Source organism: Leucoraja erinacea, chromosome 27 (genome assembly GCF_028641065.1).
Source record: "Leucoraja erinacea ecotype New England chromosome 27, Leri_hhj_1, whole genome shotgun sequence".
Classification (NCBI taxonomy): domain Eukaryota; kingdom Metazoa; phylum Chordata; class Chondrichthyes; order Rajiformes; family Rajidae; genus Leucoraja; species Leucoraja erinaceus.
Genome location: NC_073403.1, coordinates 16880679 through 16899917, shown reverse-complemented (window position 1 = coordinate 16899917; position 19239 = coordinate 16880679). Strand labels below are relative to the sequence as shown.

Sequence of the window (19239 nt, the reverse complement as noted above, 5' to 3'; positions counted from 1 at the left end):
GAGGAGGAGCCCGAAGGCTGGGGGATGGGAGGAGACAGCAGGGGGACTGAGGAAGGGGAGGAGACAGCAAGGACTAACAAAATTGGGAGAATTCGATGTTCATGCCCCCGGGATGCAGACTCCCCAAACGGAAAGGTTTTGAAGGATTGGGCCAAACACAGGCAAATGGGACACCTTGGTCAGATTGAACGAATTGGGCCAAAGGACTTTATTAATTTTCTGTATGACTCTATGACTCTATCCTGACCTCAGTCTGCATGGAGTTTCGATGTTCTTACCATGACCTTGTTACACCCTGGCAGATGCTTTTGTTTCATCTCACATCCCAAGGAAGCGTTGCAAGATTATTTCACTACTGTAAATTGTCCCCTGGTGTAGATGACTATCAAAGGAATCAAATGACAGATTATGTGTGCATGAGGAAGTTAATTGCAGATCAGTCTGATGAAAAGTTCCAACCCAAAACATTATCTGCCCATTCCCTCTACAAATACTGCCTGACCACCTGAGTTCTTCCAGCCTTGTGTTTTTTGGTTACAGAGCTACTGGGAAATAGGAATGGGGTAAGGGACTGTTTTGATTGCACTTCAGAGGATGTCTGCCCAAGTTATGTTCTTATAAATAAGATAGATGATTGGGACACCAGCAAATAGAAAGGACAAGCAAAAGGAATGATGTTCCAGTTGATTATGAATGGAAACACAGAAAAACAGGTTAAGGAATAGGCCATTCAGCCCTTCGAGCCAGTACCCCCATTCAATATGATTATGGCTGATCATCTAAAATCAGTACCCCATTCCTGTTTTTTTCCCCATATCCCCTAATTCCTTTAGCCCTAAGAGCTAAATCTCTCTTGAATGGGTAGTTAGGAATGGAATCAGGCAGATGCAGCCCCAGCCTGCCTAATGATGATACAAAGGTGACAGCGAGGGTGTGATCAGGAATGCCAAAGGCATGCAGAGTATAATCTAAGGTAAACAAAAATGCTGGAGAAACTCAGCGGGTGAGGCAGCATCTATGGAATGAAGGAAATAGGCAACGTTTCGGGTCGAGACCCTTCTTCAGAGTATAATCTACCTTCATTTTGTCCCATTGGAGGCCATTTGTACTTTATAAACTAGTTATTGCAGCTTGGATTTAAAGAGTTAATGCTGATATCGAGGGCATTTCTAATCCCTATTCTCTGAAGAAACAAGAATCTGCAGATGTTGGAATTGTGAGCAAAAAAATAAAGTGCTGAAGGATAGATACTGCAGACAGATAGGTAGTCTATCTGCAGTTCCTTATGCCTTCACAATTCACACCTCTTCCATCCTTATCTCACACTTTATCTTTTCGGCTCCGGCCTTTGTCCAACCATCTACCTCACCTTTTTCCACCTATCCACCTTAAGGCAGAGATAGATAGATTCTTGATTAGTACAAGTGTCAGGGGTTGTGGGGAGAAGACAGGAGAATGGGGTTAGGAGGTGGAGATAGATCAGTCATGATTGAATGGCGGAATAGACTTGATCAGCTGAATGATCCAATTCTGCTCCTATCACTTATGACCTTAGGTTTAAGAAGGAACTGCAGATGTTGGAAAATCGAAGGTAGACATAAATGCTGGAGAAACTCAGCGAATGAGGCAGCATCTATGGAGCAAAAGAAATAGGCAACGTTTCGGGTTGAGACCCTTCTTCAGACTGATGTGAGGGTGGGGGGAGCGGGAAGAAGAAAGGAAGAGGAGGAGACAGTGGGCTGAGGGAGAGCTGAGAAGGGGAGGAGAAAGCAGGGACTACCTGAAATTAGAGAAGTCAATGTTCATACCACTGGGGTGTAAACTGCCCAAGCGAAATTGACCTTATGATCACTTACCAGACTTTGGCCTGCCCCCAGCTTTCTCCCCTCCTCCATTACAATCAATCTGAAGAAGGGTCCTGTCCCAAAGTGTCATCTATTCCTTTTCTCCAACGATGCTGGCTGACCTGCTGAGTTACTCCAGAATTTTGTGTCTGGCTTCAGTGCTGGAAGATCTCAGTGGGTCAGGCAATAGACAGACTACCAATCCACAATATGTGCTGCTTGACCTGCTGAGTTCCTTCAGTGCTTTGCATTTTCCTTTTAAGTTCTCTGCTCACCACATTCAAACCAATTTCCTTAAGTTTATTCCTTCAAAGCACAAATGGCAAAAATGTCGCCTCTTTCTCTGATCAACTTTTTACATATCCAAGTAGGGATAAACTGCAGATGCTGGTTTACCGCAAATATAGACATAAAATGCTGCAGTAATTCAGCCTCTTTGGAGAAAAGGAATTGGTGACGTTTTGGGTCAAAACCCTTCTTCAGACTGAGAGTCAGTGGGGGAGGTCTGAAAAGGTTCAGATATTTGTTAAAACAGATTCCAGGTATCCTCGTTGTACATTACTAATCGGGTTTGTTAACAAATTCCACCTCTGGAAAGAAACACAAAAGCGTTAAACTTGCACATCTGTTTATGTAGGATTTAAAGGGTTAATAGTTTTACGACTTTTGAATCAAATAATGTCAGTAGAAAGCGAGGAGGGGATGTTTGCATGATGCAATTCTGGGGCATGCTTGATACACCCTATATATAATTTAAGGCCAGATATAATCCAAATTAACTCCAGATTTTCACTGCAAACAATAGCCCAGTGTGTATGCGCATTGAGGGCAAATCTGCTGCAGATATCTTCGAGTATCATCTTATTGCTTGTTTGTTAAATAAACTTTAGCAAATTTAGTTTTGAAATTTAGTTTGCAAAATAATATTCCAAGAAAAAAAATCGCAGTTAAGCCTTTCTTTTTTTTAAAAAGAGACGTTTTAATGTATTTTGCCTGAATAAATACTCACTTCCACTCGTTCCAGATTTTATGAATGACCCCTTGAAGGTTTTTTTTGTGAATGAGAGGCCATGGCAGAGGATCAGAACTATGAATGGAACACGGCGCCTAAAAACCCATTGGTTCCTGGGCTGGAGACGGGGGCGGCGAACCTCCTCCAAGTCATTTAACACCTCTGTTCTCACCTTCCATAGGCTGGGAGAGGAATCCGTGTCATATCATTGACTGAGTCGGGTCATTCATTAAAAAAAAAGAGAGCGAAATCTGAGCCCGTGAAAGAGGAAATGAACCAATCGCAGAATCCCTTGGGCAAACAACTGACTGTAGCAAGAAAAACAAGTCTTTTGAAACCATCACTGAAGTCTGCTGCACAGAATTATTATTGAAGGAAAACTTTACCTATGCAGCTTGGCGATCCCGGGGATTTATATGGTATCACTCGAAGCATTTCCATAAATCAGGTGAGATCATAGTTTTTGATGGTTTAATTTCTTGTTGCAACAGCGAAGCGCTCTCCTCCCCCCCCCCCCCCCCTCTGCTTATCACGCGATGATCTACTTTGTGTTATTAGTCTGATCTGAGCGAACATGAAGTGTTCCGCAGAAACAACACGGATAGGGCTGGAAACTGCACTTTCAGGGAAAAAAATAAGGACAACTATGCACTAAAATACAGTCGTGTCCCGGGCATTTAAAACCAAAATAACTTTGCAAATTTAGTCCTCTTAGAGTTTTACCTTTTGCAACTTTAGTTCTCTGAGTTTTACCTACTTTGTTTAAAAAAAACGTCGCCCACGTTTCGCCACTTGTAAACATAAAAAATAAAAATAGGACTATGTGATTTTTCGCCTAATCCACCTTCTTATTACAAAAACATTTCATTTGCCGTAAATATAAGTAGATCTTGTTTTTTTTTATGGAAAACTTCTGAATAAAGCCTTATTTTACTTCGTATATTAATATCACAGCTTAACCTTAAAACTACTTTTTTCAATAAAGGAAGTACTATATGGCAATTACATTTTAATTGGACATTAGCTCATTCATATATTCTGGGGGATTTGATTAATAACTTGGTGGATTTAAGTATTTTTATTTCCAATGTCGTGCAAATAGAAGATACTGGTAACAGATTGTGTTTAAATGTATTTTTTTAAATAGTATACAACTGCGTTCTGAGTCGGAAAAGTGTTTAGTAAAAATGTTGCCTCCAATTAGCAACCAAACTTGTTTATTGCTCTTCTTTCACTGCCACTGGGCCTGAAGATATTTCTTAATCCTTAACTCTTTGTGGGTAAGCATTAAAAGTGTTATAGTTGCTTGTGTGCAGTCAGATGAGATAGTGTGTCTTTCTTCCTCTTTCTGTCTGGCATTCAACTGTCTGAAGGATCCCGACCCAAAACATCATCTTTCCATTCGCTCCACAAGTTGCTGCCTGACCCGTAGAGATCCTCCAGAAAAGATAGACAGAAAATGCTGGAGTAACTCCGAAGGTTTACACTTCAGAAGAAGGGCCTCGACCTGAAACATCACTCATTCCTTCTCTCCAGAGATGCTGTCGTCCCACTGTTACTCCAGCATCTTGTGTCTAGCTTCGGTGTGAACCAAGCATCTACAGTTCCTTCCTACAGAGTTTCTCCAACTCTTTGTGTTGTGCCCAAGATTCCAGCATCTCCAGCCTCTTGTATCTGGGGGAATTATTTTGCTTCGTTGGGGCCTTGATTTGTTGGAATCCAGTCAGAGGACTACAAAGAGAATGAGAAAATCCCCAAATTTAGGGCTGTAGTGAAAAGCTCTCTACCGCTGTTTAACGTAAAAGCAGGCCTTAAATGTAATCTTTGCAGAGACAAGTATTCTGTTTAGAAGAGGAAACCTGGGGTAGTAAATCTAGCTGATGGAAACTGCGCTAGCATGATGTGAAACAGACTGATTCAGGACGTGCTCCCAAAGGAATCTTAAACATCCTTGTCTTTAGTAACATAAGCAATTATTTTTTTAAAAGAACCCTGCAAGTGCATTTTAAGTCCCATAAAAGCTTTGCTCATGTCTCTGTTGATGTTATCATAAGTGCTGATGTTAGCATGAGTGGGAGCATTGTTTTAACACTGCCCCTCTCATTGGAGAAGGTGGTGGTTTAGTTCCAATTCCAGTTCCAATTAGTGCTTCATAATTACTTTGGATGAGAAGGCCACACAATTTAGCAGTTAAGTTCATACCGCTAAACTCGTTGGTAGTTGAAATGGACATTTGTTACTTTTTTGTTTTGCTGTTCTTATTTTTTAATTTATCAATCTATCTATAATCCATCTGTCTATCATCCATCTCTTACCTATATCTATCTATTATCTATCTCTTATCTTTTTCTATATCTATCTGTCTGCCTAAAGACGGGCTCTGAACCAAAACGTCACCCATTCCTTCTCTCCAGAGATGCGGCCTGTTCCGTTGAGTTAATCCAAAATCTGAGTTACAGATGTTGTATCTATCTTCGGTGTAAACCAGCATCTGCAGTTCCTTCCTGCACATATACATCCATCTATCTATCTATTGTTCGTAAAACTCTACAATCTTCACTTCCAGTATCAGAGCTTCTTGCAGCAGCTTATGGTGGAGAGCAATGAGATGTGGTAACCCCAGATAATTTCACTTTGTGTTTAATAAGAATATTTTTTCTGAGAGAGCTTTCAACAGAGCTATTTTTGTACCAATCCTTTCCCCACTCTTAAATGTGTAGGCCACTCTATGATCTTAGCAGGTTGCCTGGTTTGCAAAAGAGGAATTGTTCTCTGGAGAAAGCCTATTTTTGACAAGGCCCAGTGTTATTCCCTGATGTCACGGGAACAATGTGCTCCCACCTGCCTTACAATACAAAGTCCATTACAGTCCCATTGTGTACACTACCTAGAGAGAGAGAGAGAGAGGAAAGTGCATGGATGTTAATAAATTTAGATATGGAAAAGATGATGGCACACTGTGTATAGTTACACTGACCATATTCCACCTGAATAATGCTGATTGGATGCTGATAAGAATTTGTCCTATGTTCAAATGTTTGCCAAGTACAAGTTGTTTTCAACAAGTCACTTTATTAAACTCATTCTCAGAGGCTGCTATTGTGCTCAGAGAGAGCAACAGTTCTCTGCAACCACCCGCCCTTCGCCCTGCTTTTACTGGTCTTAAACTATGAGTATCATTGTTGACTTTGTTCTTTAGAGTCGGAGGCTGAGGGGTAACATTAACAAGGTGTACAAGATCATGAGGGGCATGGATAAAGTAAATGCTCACCATCTTTTTCCCATGGTAAAGGATTCTATAACTAAAGGGCTTAGGTTTAAGGTGATAGGGGAGAGATTTAAGAAAGACCTCAGTGGTAACCTTTTCTCTCGAAGGGTAATCTGTATCTGGAATGAACTGACAAAAGAAGGTGTAGAAGCCAATACAATTATGTATTTTAAAAGACAGTGGGACGGATGTACGGATAGAAATGGTTTAGAGGGCTATGGATCAAATGCAGGCAAATGGGACTAGCCAAGTTTGCCAATGGTGCATGGATAAGATGGGCCAAAGGGCCTGGTTCGATGCTGTACAGCTCCATGACTCAATTGTGCGTTGTTTCTGATGATCCTGATCCCACCACCAAAGGGAAGCACTCACTAGCAAAGAGAGAAATAGATGGGAGAAATACAACTGTGTTCACTAAATCATGGGCATTAAGGTTCGTTTATCACCTTCGTTGGCTGTGATGGGGTCAAGGAAAGAGCATTCACGTCGCGGCCCTGTTTCCACCAATCTTTCCACCACCACCACCACGCACAAGAAGCGACAAGACAAACACCATTGTATGCAGATGCCGAGAAGTGTGTTCAGCTCTGGCTGAACAACTTCCATTCTTGTGTGTGGACTCGATAAGAAGAAGATTGGCTGAGATCAACTCACTCAGTGTAAGCAGTGACTTTACATTTTAGTTCCTTCTTAATTCTTCATAGCTCAAACTCACTGTCTATACTCAATTTACACATTTCTTTTCAATCTATAGGACAATCAGTGATTTGAACTGCCAACACTCTTAGCGTAAACGTAAGGCTTAAAAATCCCATAAAAACATAAAACTGAACTGAACACAAATTGTTCTTTTAAAGTGAAGAATTCAATCAAGCCTTATAAATAAATAACGTGTTGTCAAGGAAGGTGAAACGGAAGAATATTCTAGTGAAATTATTAAATTTGTGTGACGAATAAACTTCTTGACTTGAAATGCCATCGTGGGCCCTTTATAAAAATTGTGAAACTATGTAAAAAAACTCCCCAAACTTCCTTCCTACTTGGATCTGGATGAAGTCCATACATATAAATAACTCTCCCTCTCTCATTTCTGCTTTAGGACTACATTAGGAAATATTTTTGACACTTGGGTAAATTTCTAATGCAATACAAAGTCTTTGTACACACAATTTATCGATCCCTGTCACAGTTCCAAAGTTAAAGCTTTTTTAAATTTGTCATAAGCGAACGTTCACAGCTCCTTCATTGGAGTGATCGGATATTTATATTATATGATAGTTCCTATATTTAAATTATAGGGTAGTTCCAGGTAGGCTAGGCTAGGTTTGGAGTAGGAAATGAGAATGTAAATCTGCCCCTAGTCAGTCCATCTTTCAGACCGTCCGACTTTAAGTTTACAGGAACGAATATCTCTTCTGTTTGTACAACCTTGGAGAAAGCACACCCACGTGAGATCGTACTGATTGCGTAAAGTTGTGTACCTGAAAGAAAAACTCTTGTGAAATCGACAATGGAGCGATTCCTTTACATATGCCAGGCTCCAATGGGTCCAAAAGTTCAGTGGCTCTGTGACGTGAAGGATTTTATGCTGATTTCGCTTAGATACCCACCTACATCATGCTATTTAGCATGCATTGTTTATTTATGGGGCTCAACATTTTTTTTTAATCCAATTTGGGATTTTTGTTTTAATCAAAGCTTGGCCAAATTGGATATACTTAGTTATTGAATACATTTTAAGTAATAATAACCATTACAAAGTAGTTGAAAGCTTCTCCCATAAAGTTTCTTCAACAAAGTTCCTTTTATATGATGCCAGCACCGTTGCTTTTCATATTGGATTTTTCTCCCTCTTTTAGTCTTCAAAATGCACCGTACCAACAGGATCAAACTGTGGTCTCCCCGAGCAGTTCCAAAAGCCAGGTGCAGCATTCTTAAGGCAAAACGAATGAAGTGCAATTTTTGTCAAGTTGCCATTTACTGCTGGCATGGAATTTTATTTTTTATAACCCCCCTACTGTTTCCAGTAGATCTTCGGCTTTTTGGTTCCCCCTATGTTTATAACAGTCAAACCCCCCCCCGCCAAAAATAAATCAAACTTAAAAACAAGTCTTGTTTTTAAGATTCTGTTCCTGGAAGTCAAATGTTTTGGTTTTCAACTATGTCTTTTAATTATGACTTTTAAAATATATTTGGACAGATATATGGATAGGAAGGGTTTCGAAGGAATGGCCAAATGAGGGCAACATGGGACTAGCCCAGCATGCCAACTTCGTTAGTATGAATAAGATGGGCTGAAAGGCCTATTTCTGTGCTGTACAGCTCTATGACTCTATGATCATTAATGTATTAAGATTTGATTAATATAGGAAAGAATAGACAGGCAAAATCCTGTGATAAACTATTGTATTGGGAGGAACAGTTTGAAAATCTTGCTAAAGGTCACCCAAAAAAGTCCCCTGTAATCATTTCATTTGAATTAAATGATTGAAATCATGTTTAGGGATATTTAAAGATATTTTTGAAATATTTATTCACAAGACGTGCAGCACCGAAACAGGCTCTTCAGCTCAACGAGTCCCCGCCAACCAATATGCCCCATCCAAGCTCGTAGCATTTGCTTATGTTTGGCCCAGATCCCTCTTATGACAATAGACAATTGGTGCAGGAGTAGGCCATTCGGCCCTTCGAGCCATTCAATGTGATCATGACCGTCAACCTTTTCGAGTCCATGCACCTGTCCAAATGTCTTTTAAATGTTGTTCCTTGTGTGAGTTATACCAGTGTTAATCAGTTAATTCTATTTTTTTTTAAATAGCATTAAATTAGATCAGTCTCTGAGCATTGCTTATTTTGGAATATTTTAGGGGAGATTAGACCAAGTTATCCCACGGGTGATCACAGCAGATTAGGGTGGGACCAAGGCTCAGGAAAGATAAATTTCAGGCCACCTCACCCACCAATTTGACCCCAACCTTCTGATGAGACCAGGCCTCCTACAACAACAGCCCAGCCCCAGATCCCAGATGGGCCTATGTTAGTCAGCTATCCTCCCCATTTCAACCACCAACCCCGACCTCAGTCCCAGGCAGTGCACATCTTGTGATCAAATCCTCAATACTTGAGCATGTGTTCAGGTGCACCTAATGCCAAAGCTGCTAGTTGGCCAAACCTTTGCACTATGAAGCCACGCAAGAATTTCTAGCCAGACTGGTTAATTGCATTAAATAACTGGTTAAATACATTAACATTATTTTGCAAGAAATGTTGGTACTTTGCTGCTGATTTCGCAGGATGAAAATGCATTGACTGTTATAAAAGTAATTGAGTATTTTGTGAGGATTTTACTTTGATCCTTTGCATTCAGTAGAGATATTGGATGTGCAGTGGCTTATTGAGCCTCTAAGAACTTGAGTTGATATCAGCACAGGAGATTTCCTCAAACACCAATCTCACACTTGCAACTGTTGCACAGACCCATATCAGCTGCTCAGTCCACGTACAATCTTCCATTATTTTTTATCTATTATCATAACAGTCCTTCCCACACACCGGACGGACTGCATAGTGACTTTTTTTGATAATGTTGCTAATGAACTTGTAATATATTTTTAAAAACAATGTGCTTGAGTGACTCAGGTAATCAGACAGCATCTGTGAATGGAATGAACGAACACTGTTTCAGGTCGGGACCTTTCTTCAGACTGAAGAAGGATCTTAGTTTAGTTTAGTTTATTGTCCAAGGTACAAAGGTACAGCAAAGGCTTTATGTCATGTGTTGTTCTGTCAGTGGAAAGACTATACATGATTCCAATCGAGCTGTCTACAGTGTAAAGATAGAGGATAAAGGAAATAACACGTAGACCAAGATAAAGCCTAGTAAAATGTGATTAAAGATAGTCCGAGGGTCTACATTGAGATAGATAGTAGCTCAGGACCGCTCTCTAGTTGTTGAAAGAATGGAGCAGAACCCAACTTGAAACATCTAGTCTGAAAGAGAACCTGGACTTGAAACATCAACCGTCCATTCCCTGCACAGATGCTGCCTGACCTCCTGAGTTTCTCCAGCACTGCATGTTTTGCTCAAGATTCCAGCATCTGCAGTTTCTCGTGTTTCTTTGTGTTATTTTAATACCCTTATGAACCTACAACCATCTTAAAATAGTTCTATATTTATAGTCAGCTAAGACACAGTGGTACAACAGGTTCCAATAACAAGAGTCTGATCCTACCCTCCAGTATTGTCTGTGTGGAATCTGCACGTACTCCCTGTGTGAGTTTCCTCCCACAACCCAACAATATGCAGGTTAACTGTACACTGTAACTCCCCCCCATGTGCAGGTGAGCGGTGGTATAAGGGGTGGTAATGAGGGGAGAACAAAACAAAATGGTATTAATGTAGGAATGGTGTAAAAGTGGTTCTTGCTTGGCAAGGACAGTGGGCAGAAAGGCCAGTTCCCGTGCTGTGTCTCTTTGACTTTAATGCTTCCCTTGACTAGAGGAAGTTAGAAAGCTATTCATTCACTAAAGCCAAGTCCTGGCTTGACCCTGTTCGCTCTCGATATGAGGAACAGATGTGCGTGTGTATTGTGACAGCCCTGGTGAACTATTTCAGTTCCCTAGACCGGTGACCATAAAGCCAGTTGTAAAACCTGTTACTGCTCTTCTCGGATAAACATTGCACCATCGACCTGAGATGGAATTGGAACTTTCCTGGTCTTTGGGGTTCAGCGGCTGACCGCACTGAACAGCCAACTCCTACAGTTCAACTCTTTGTTCGCTGAGAGATGGCGGAAGGATGTTTCATTCATGGAGAAAAAGATTCTGCACTGATTACCCAGGTCGTCTTTTTTCATCAGAAATTAATTCAAGGCAACATTTTGGCAAACGTTTGATTTTAAAACAAGAAATAAACTTTGGGCGTAAAAATAAATACTTCAATTTATATTGAACTTTCAGGATCTCACAAAATGTCTTATAGTGAATTTTTTAAAAGTAGGCAATCTGTGTACATTAAACTTCCGCAACAGTATCATGATAATAATGAAGATAGACACATAATGCTGGTCTCAGTCTGAAGAAGGGTCTCAACCCGAAACATCACCCATTCCTTCTCTCCAGAGATGTTGCCTGTCTCACTGAGTTACTCCAGCACTTTGGGTCTACAGTGTAGCCAGCACCTGCAGTTCCTTCCTACACATGATAATAATGAGATAGGCTTGTTTCTTTATCAATGTGTGTCCTAGATGCAATACATATCTTCTGCTCATCTTTGAAAAAATAGTGATAGATTTTTTTAAATATCTGCTTGAGCGAATGGATGGGGACTCACATTGTTGTCTCTGGTGAGAATTAGCTCTCCTTGCCAAAATAGAGAGTCAGCTAGCTTTTTATGTGGTACCCAGTCTTTCAGATTGCAGGCCAGAGGGCTGCTAACTGACACCAGAGTCACGGCTAACATCTCAGTAAGAAAACCATCTGCTTGTAATTGGTACCAAGTCAAGGCAACATCCCTGCTCCACAACCACTCCCTGTTCAACAATACATAGTGTGACTCTCCAGGGTTTATCATTACTTTCCATTACATAGAGGCTGGGAGAGTACACTAGGGAGAGCCATACTGTCACTGTGGGGTTGGATGGTGGGGGGGTTGCAGATTATAGCTCACTTGCTGTACATCCAAAAGCTAAAAGTCTTCCTGAAATTATTGCTTAGGAATCCTCCCAGATATAACAATTATAGTTGATAAATGCACTATCAAGAGGGTTGGAGGAGCAGCACCTCATATTTCACGTGGGTGGTTTACACCCCAGCGGTATGAACATTGACCTCCAATTTCAGGTAGTCCGTGCTTTCTCCCTCTTTCCCCTCCCCTTCCCAGCTCTCCCACTGCCACCGCCTCTTCCTTTCTTTTTCGCACTCCCCCCACCCCCACATCAGTCTGAATAAGGGTCTCGACCCGAAGCGTCACCTATTCTTTCGCTCCATAGATGCTGCCTCACCTGCTGAGTTTCTCCAGCATTTTTGTCTACCATCAAGAGGGTTGAGTTCTATTTTATGAGAGGCTTGCTGTGATTGGTGTCATGGTTAATGTTGGTGCCTTAACATCAGCATTAAGTGGGATCCTGGTGTCCTCTAATGGGATACCAATAGCGCATGTAGCAACCACATTACTCGCAACAAGGGCAGAGTCCCCCTGGTCCTCACCTTTCACCCCACCAGCCGGCAAATACAACACATAATCCTCCGCCATTTCCGCCACCTCCAACGTGACCCCACCACATCTTCCCATCTCCCCCTATGTCTGCCTTCTGCAAAGACCGCTCCCTCCGCAACTCCCTTGTCAATTCTTCCCTTCCCTCCCGTACCACCCCCTCCCCGGGCACTTTCCGTTGCAACCGCAAGAAATGCAACACCTGTCCCTTCACCTCCCCCCTCGACTCCATTCAAGGTCCCAAGCAGTCGTTCCAGGTGCGACAAAGGTTCACCTGTATCTCCTCCAACCTCATCTACTGCATCCGCTGCTCCAGATGTCAGCTGATTTACATCGGGGAGACTAAGCGGAGGTTGGGCAATCGTTTCGCCGAACACCTCCGCTCAGTCCGCAATAACCTACCTGAATTCCCGGTGGCTCAGCACTTCAACTCCCCCTCCCATTCTCAATCCGACCTCTCTGTCCTGGGCCTCCTCCATTGCCAGAGTGAGCAACACCGGAAATTGGAGGACAGCATCTCATATTCCGCCTGGGCAGCTTGCGTCCTGATGGCATGAACGTTAAATTCTCCCAATTTTGCTAGCCCTTGCTGTCTCCTCCCCTTCCTCAACCCTCGAACTGTCTCCTCCCATCACCCCGCCCTCGGGCTCCTCCTCCTCCCCTTTTCCTTCCTTCTCCCCCCCACCTCCCATCAGTCTGAAGAAGGGTTTCGGCCCGAAATGTCGCCCATTTCCTTAGCTCCATAGATGCTGCTGCACCCGCTTAGTTTCTCCAGCAATGTTGTGTACCTTCGATCTTCCAGCATCTGCAGTTCCTTCTTGAACATATTTTAGACAATATGTGTAGGAAGAAACTGAAGATGCTGGTTTACACAGAAGATAGACACAAAATGCTGGAGTAACTCAGTGGGTCAGGCAGCATCTCTAGAGAAAGCCGCCTGTGAAGTTTTTTTTTAATTTTCATCAAAAAAAAACACAGAAAGTTTTCTCCAGAGATGCTGGCTGACCAGCTGAGTTGCTCCAGCATTTTTTGTGTATATTTTAGACAATTTTACTTGTAAATCTTTGTAAAAATGAGGGGTTATTACAGATGTCAATGGCTAACATAATATAAATTCCAAACAATATGTTTGCATGTTGCTTGCCTGCAAGACAGTGGATCAGAAATATGAGATTGTCATCAGAGAATGTAGAACAGGACAAACCTCTCCTTATAGCTAGAACTCTCTAATAAGGGAGGAATCGGCAAATTTAATATATCTAGTCAAGTACTATTCTTTACACTGAAGGTGTTAACAGGTAGTTAAGTGGATAAATGACTGATCAACAATGTAATGGTTTGATGATGGAAATGAGATCGGATAATTCTGGGCTTCGCTTCATCTGAACCCATCGATGGTCCAGCAATTATGTTCTTTAATAAATCCCTTGAACATTTTTGTTTATATTCTTGCAGAGCACCATTAAAATTAGCGAGGAAAGCCATTAAAAAATGAATTCTAAGTTATAGGATTTCGTTATTCCTTAGGAATTGAGTTGTATCTTGGGACATCAATTATGTCAGGAATGCTATATAAAAATATTTACCGCAGTAAATGAGATACATCCCTCCAATAAAGTAACCTGGTGAATATCAGACAAGTTAGCGATCTTGGGTCCTTTGAAGACAAGTAGACACAAATTCCATTAACTGCATTTAGTCTGAGGCTAGACACAAAATGTCAGAGTAACTCTCCGGGAAGCAGCATCTCTGGAGAGAAGGAATGGGTAACGTTTTGGGCCGAGACCATTCTTTAGACTGGGAGTCATGGGAGAGGCAGTCTAGAGATAAGGAAGGGTAAAGTATGAAAACCACGGATCAAAGCAGGCAATGATAAGGAAATTACGCTGATGACTTTCAGGTAGGAGGTGTGACTGGTGGTAGGAGGTAAATTTTCGAAGAAGATTCTATGGTGAAAATGGCTGCGTATACAGGGAGGAAAACAGATAACTGGAGCTCAGACAATGGAAGATAAACAGTGCATTTAAACAGTGTATTTGTTTTAGCAATGTGCTGTGGGAATTAGCATGTACTTGATTGTTTTCTATGATTGTAACTTAGTCTCCATTGTCAAGTTAAACCCATAAGTTACACCTACCACAGAAGAACTGCATGGCATTGGCCAGGGGAACCTTTACATCACATTTTCCTCTATATATAACAATCCCTGAGGCATTTGGGAGTCTCGCTTCCTCTATGTCTTTAATAAGTAGTTGTTGTTACCTCTTTGTTAGCGCTCATTCCAGAAAGCAGATTATAATTGCACAAGGTAGACACTAAATGCTGGAGTAACTCAGCAGGTCAGGCAACATCTCTGGTGAAAAGGAATAGGTGGCTTTTCGGGTCGAGACCGTTCCTCCGAGTGGATTCACTCTTCAGCCTTCGACCCAAAATGTCACCGATTCCTTTTCTCCAGAGATGCTGCCTGACCCGCTGAATTACTCTAGGATTTTGTGTCTATCTTCAGAGTAAACCAGCACCTGCAGTTCCTTCCTACACATTATAATCACACAAGTCAGACCTCAGAATGCAGTTACATAACTGCCCAGAAACCATTGCAATGAGGAAAAAGATCACATCTCTATTCTGGTGATTCCTGTTTTCCCGATAGCAACATTATGAAAGACCAATGTTGGCGTCAGTCCAAAGCCAAACTCCCACTGTGGCACCACTGACGTTTGACCGGTTTCGAAAGGTCGTGGATTTCCTTTGGGAGGAGGACAGTCTTTTATAAAAAGCAATTTATAAAAATTGTATTTTAAAGCTCCACTCTTATTGACAAAGGGATTATGTTTTATTATTTGCATGTTTGGCAGAGCCGCTGCACATTCAATTGATGCATAACAAAATCACAGTAAATATGAAGGAGGACAGCCACTCTTGCTTTACATTTCCAGAAAGACCATACAGTATCTCCACTGGAACATCCAAAGTTGGCGAATAGCTGAACAGTGTTCACCTCCGTTACCTGCCCGTGGCCTCACTGCCAGGTCGATACATAACGTACATCCTTATTTCCATCATCGTAATAGTTTAAAACTTTTACTTCCTTTTATCTTTCTCCCGATATCAAGTGAAGCAATTTTCTGTTTTGTTTTTTTATTATCAAGCTTCTTCTATCTTATTTACTGCTCGAGGCAGGGAAAAAAATGGAATCTGATAGCCATTCCTCATATTTCACTCCTTGGGGGCAAGGGATCAGATTCATGGTATGTTGAACTGCCTCCAGGGCCTGAGTGCACCCTCTGAACACCGGTCATTTTGAATATAACCTTATGTGAAATGCTACACAAATTTTGCTCTCTAGTTTAAAAGCTTATTTACTTTGTGAATCGCAGTTACACAGTAGATGAAAATGTTGGCCAGTGCATTTGTTTCGATCCTTTTTACATTCTACTTACGGAGAAACTTTAGTCCAATTTCTTGCTTGCATGCGCATATTATTTGCAATTAGCAATACGACAATTTCCACTCACCATTGTTCCATCCACTTAAGTATTTACTCCAATTGTTTTGGTAGTTTCTGTGTCATTGAGTAGCACAGTTCAGCTGGCAGAGTTGCGGCCTCACATTACCGGACATGTGATCAAGGACCCAATCCCAGAGATGTGCGGTTTGTAAGTTAAAGTGGCCAATGTATTCCCCCGAGTGTGTAGGGTGTGAGATACCATTACGAGGATGTTGCCAGGACTCGAGGGTCTGAGTTATAGGGAGAGGTTGAGCAGGCTGGGACTCTATTCCCTGGAACATTGGAGGATGAGGGGTGATCTTATGGTGGTGCATAAAATCATGAGAGGAATAGATCGGGTAGAAGCACAGAGTCTCTTGCCCAGAGTAGGGGAATCGAGAACCAGAGGAAAGGTTTAAGGAGAAAGGGGAACGATTTAATAGGAATCTGTGGGGCTTTTCACACGAAGGAAGGTGGGTGTATGGAACGAGCTGCCAGAGGAGGCAGTTGAGGCAGGGACTATAGCAATGATATAAGAAACATTTAGATAGGTACATGGATACGACAGGTTTAGAAGGATATGGGCCCTATGCAGGCAGACGGGACTAGTGCAGATGGGACATGTCGGTCGGTGTATGCAAGTTGGGCTGAAGGGCCTGTTTCCACGTCGTATGACTCTATGACTATGAACTAGTGTGGGCTCGAAGGCTGTGTATGTATCTTTCCATCAATTAATTAACCAATTTGATAAGAAATGATACCCACCATGCCTAGTGTGGTGCTACTTTCAAAGATTATTTTGCTAAATTGATATTTTCACTATTTTGCTTTTAAGTTTCTGACCTCAAATCGGCGATGTGCCTCAGGTCCTATCACTGATCTTCGAGGAATCCGTTTTCCTTCCCTGTATAATTTCCCCCCAAAATATCACTGTGTCACCGTGGAGAATGTTTATGTTAAAATGTATTTTGTGTGTTCTGTTGCTCTTTATTAATATGATTGTATGGCAAATCAAATTCCTCGTATGTTGCAAAACATACTTGGCTAATAAAGTAAGTATGAGTATCTTCAACTTCCTACTAATTTCTTACCCATTATTAAGTTGGCCTCGAATTCTGACTGTGCTTTGTCAGATGATATCATGGGTTTTTTGTTAGCAAGAATGAAGTCAAACAGTTCTTGGAATTTCTAGTCATTCTGCACCAGAAGCTTATCATAAAAGTGTTTCTTTTATGATAACACTTCCCCCAAAATATAAGGAAGTTGATGCGGCAAGATCTTTCCTTACTAAGTGCTGTTTATTTATCTACTTTATCATCGTAAATTGATCTTTGTCTATTCTTATAATAGCCATTGCTATTATTTTAAATAGAGTGAGATGAGACTAATGATTGTAATTGCCTGGAAGCTGAAACTTAGCAAAAGGTATATCTACTTGAAGTGCACTTGGGCCACTTGCTTAGTACCTTATAGATCAACATCCTTATCTCTGAGAGATAAGGACCTTTCATTCACAGCCATTTGTCTTTGGCTTTCTCAATTATTGGGCATCCATCACAACTTTTTACCCCAAAGGCATTAATTTAACTTTAGATGAAATAAGCTTCATCAGTCATTTTGCTCATGTTGTTTTGAGTGTATAGGTGGTGGAAAATAATCATTTATTTGCTACTTTGTTCCCACTTTAGTTTCGGCCACGTTTTGTATATTAAGAAAAAAATTCTTAACTCATACTGTTTTGGTACTAAAATAATTTCTTCCTCATGGTTCACCATAGCAATGATAATGCAACACATTGGTGCAGCTGGCAGAGGTGCTGCCTCACAGTGCCAAAGACACAGGTTCAACCCTGACTTTGGGTGCTGTCCGTGTGGAGTTTGCACGTTCTCTCTGTGACCGCGTGGGTTTTCTCCCGGTGCTCCAGTTTCCTCCCACATCCCAAAGATGTGAGGATTTATAGATTAATTGGCCTCTGAAAATAACCCCGAGTGTGAGGAAAGTGGATGATAAAGGGGGATAACATAGAACTAGTGTGAATGAATACTTCAAGCAACTCTGACACTTCATGACTTGGAAACTTGAATGTAAGCTTGGCTGAATAAATTCCTCCATCGTGATAACTTTCAACCTTTGCATGCTTAATTATTTTTCTGTCATAAGCATATCAGAGATAAATTCTAATTTAACATTGGAGGACAAAACTGGTGTTGTCAATCAGATATCCATTACAGGAAGCTCAAGATTTGCGGACATTTATATAACTGGATCTGCAACTCTAGTGGCCATCAACAGTCTGGTTTTCTAGCAAATGATTTAGCCAAGGGACATCAAACTTCAGTGCAATATTCTTCTCTTATTCAAACAAAATGTAGTTGATTTTTGACTGCATCCACAGTTCAGGAGGCGGGCAGATGAAATGGACAATAAATGCTGGCATCGCCAGCAAAGTCTATTGACCAAGGATGCATAAATAATAGAAAAAGCATTCGTATTTACAGGCTTGAATATGTTTTGTCCATTCCCAGAGTGAAAATTACATCTTAGACAGGCAATTTTGGAAAAGACTGTTATGTGGTGTTATTAGCTTGCAAAATATTCATATAGTCAAGTGATTAAAATCTTGGGCGTAATTTTAATGATGGAGTTAACGTGATTAGGTTGAATGACATCATAAAACATGGAGACACATGAAACTGCAAATGCTGGAATCTTGAGCAAAACACAAAAGTGCTGGAGGTGCTCAACATCTGAGGAGGAAATGGACAAACAATGTTTCTGATAGGGACCCTAACTCAGACATCTCAAATATTCACCCATGAATATCTCCGGGGCTTTTTAAGCTATATCACTATTTCTTTGTTTCTCTATTTTCTTTATTTTTCATTAATTGTTTGCGACTTCTCAGGATGATGAATTATAAATGGGTATTTCATAACAGGATGTCACATGGCTTTAATTAATGATTTTGGAACTGTTTCAAATTTATATTTTTGTGAGATTTTTTTCAGATACAATATTATTTAACATCTTATTTCTAACCACTTTCTCATGACAAATCACCCCAATTTTCTTCAAATAAGCAAATCACAAAACAAGTGTGTATCAGCTGCTCAAATATTTGAAGGTATATAATTGTTGCACAACTCAAACATAATATTTAATGCCATTTTAATGTCACCTATATGATGCCAGTTGTTGGGCACTCTCATATATTCTCTACGTTCAGTTCCCAGTGCTCAGCCTTACTTGTACTAAAAGGTGCCACTTCAAACCATTCCCTCAATGTAAGGAACCTGGAGAGCAATGTATTTAATCCTATCATGAGATAATTTTCAAGAAGATACTTATTAGCCCACCATGTGGTTGATCAACAGTTCATCTCAGTAGATCAAATTATTTCACATTGATAAAAGC

The 19239-nt window shown here is 41.0% G+C and overlaps 1 protein-coding gene across 2 annotated transcripts in view; it reads left to right on the top strand.

Moving 5' to 3' along the window:
- Positions 1-3082: 3082 nt before the first annotated feature.
- Positions 3083-19239, top strand: part of etv4 (ETS variant transcription factor 4) — a 98113-nt gene continuing 81956 nt past the window's right edge. For both annotated transcript variants that reach the window (XM_055657191.1, XM_055657190.1), the window contains exon 1: positions 3083-3304. The gene's annotated coding sequence lies outside the window, so the exon portion shown is untranslated. The remainder of the gene's footprint in view (positions 3305-19239) is intronic.